Below are 2142 nucleotides of genomic sequence, written 5' to 3' on the forward strand. Positions count from 1 at the left end.
TGTTAGTATCTCTTAAGGGTAATTATTTTTAAAATAGTCAAGGCCAAGGGAATTCCCATTTTACTTTGAAATTACCATACCTGCTTACCATATCAAACATTTCAACTCAGTAAATCGAAATGAGCTATATAATATTCCTAAAAATCAACTAAAGAGAAAATTTTATCTTCATTATTGACTCAGAACCAAAACATATTCTTTCAGAGTAGTTTAACTTATTAAATATGTCTTTTATATGATCTTCTTTCTTAGAAAGTAGCACACCTTCTCTTTCATTCCCAAAATATTTTGTACACTTAAGCAAGTTATTGACAATAATTCAGCTAAGTATCAATTAAAGTAAATTAGCAAAAATTTACCTCTTTTGTTTATGTTACATACATAACATTATTACAGTCTTTAAAACTGGATTTTCTTTGACACAATTTTAAATTAATGGAATGCAGACAGGCAACCATTAAGTTGAAGTCTCATGGTGCATAAGCCATTTGTTAACTTTAACACCAAACAGGACGGATAAAATCTGGTATGAAGATCTTCCATTCACAAAATATGACAACATTTGTGTTTTTAACATTGAATAATTATCTAAATATCCAAACACTTATTGGGAATATTCAGGTTTATCCAGGTATCATACAGAATGCCAATAGCATTGCTAAACTTTCTTGGTATAGTCAGCAGTAACTGTGAAAACCTTTCATCTGTTCACCAGTTAACAAGGGCTCAGTTTCTATTTTTCAAATATGTTTTGGAATAAAGTCTATAACCATTAAGTATGCAGTTTTGTTGATGTTTCTTAAAAATGTCATTGCCAGTGTATTGGATAATTGGATACACACACACACACACACACACACACACACACATATAACAAGTTAATAGACATTAACTTTTCTGTTAATTTATTCATTTAGTAGTAAGACCTGGGGACCATTTGGAGCTCTGTAAGAAGCTCACAGACTTAAAAGCTCTTCAGGTCTTCCTCAGACTCAGGCCACTATTGGTCAGTAATGCCTATAAAGATGAACTTCCTGACACATCATGTTTCCTAAGGTTCAAAAATGATCCTCAAGTTATTAGAAGGATCTCTCTCAAGCCTTTGTTTTCTTGTTCAAGTTAAAATATTTATTCCTCTTGCAAATTTGCTGATCATCAGTTTCAACTTCTTTCCTCATTACTGTTGCCATTTCAATTATTTGGTCAACATGTGCTTCAAATTCATTCTGAATTGCTTCCAAGTGTCTCCTCTCCAGTGTATGTTGACATACTTCAGGGATGTGTCAAAATATATCATGGAAGAATTCTTTGGAGTTGGTACAATGCACTATGGAAATCTTGGAGTGCTGCTCTTTTAACTTCATTATTATACCCAGATCATCTTTTTTCCTAGCCACTTGTCCTTTATACTTGCTCATTATTAGTTCGAAGGTATCTCTTCCAGAGATGGCCATAATTCTTTGTTCTCTTGTTGCAAATTTATGATTCTTCTGTTTTCTTACTGGATTCCCATAATTAATGTGGGCTGTGGCTGATGACTTGCAACTTCATTCAGTTCTTGAAGTTCTTCCAGATTCTGCTTCATGGCTTCCACTCACTTGTTGAGTGTTGAGAGCTGTGATTTGCTCAATAAGAGATTCTGCTACATTGCTGTGATCTCTCAATCTTTTAACAAGAGCTTTAACTTTGGCAAGTGTCTTTTCAATTCTGCAATTCATTTCTAAAGGAATACCTTGGTTTAACAGGACAACTAAAGTATCAGGAATCTCTGAACAATCCTAGGTCCCAACTCTGGTCTCAATATCTCACAGCCATCAGCTGTGGTGATTAGAGACTCAGTGCCAATGGAAACCTAAGGAATCAAGGGAAGAGACTCCATGAGCCTGTTTAGCTTCTTCAGCAAGCAGATGCAGAAGCTGGCAGAGACAGCAGAGGGGCAGTGGGAAATGCCAGCCAGGTTTTGCCTCAGCCCCATCACTCACCCGGGGAAACCTCTGCTCCTTCCTAGACTTTAATGGCTATAGTAAAATTAACTTATATGCTGTCTATTTTCATCAGGAACTTTGTACTATTAAAAGGTTTTCAAAAATGTAGCTCTGATATTGGAAATTTGAGAACTTTGTTAAGCTAGGAGAGGGCAGG

General features: G+C 35.3%; 1 pseudogene; it reads right to left on the reverse strand.

Annotated features, from left to right (window-relative positions):
• Nucleotides 1-975: 975 nt before the first annotated feature.
• Nucleotides 976-1718, reverse strand: LOC119523775 (annotated as a pseudogene).
• Nucleotides 1719-2142: the final 424 nt, after the last annotated feature.

This window comes from Choloepus didactylus, chromosome X (assembly GCF_015220235.1).
Source record: "Choloepus didactylus isolate mChoDid1 chromosome X, mChoDid1.pri, whole genome shotgun sequence".
Classification (NCBI taxonomy): Eukaryota; Metazoa; Chordata; class Mammalia; order Pilosa; family Megalonychidae; genus Choloepus; species Choloepus didactylus.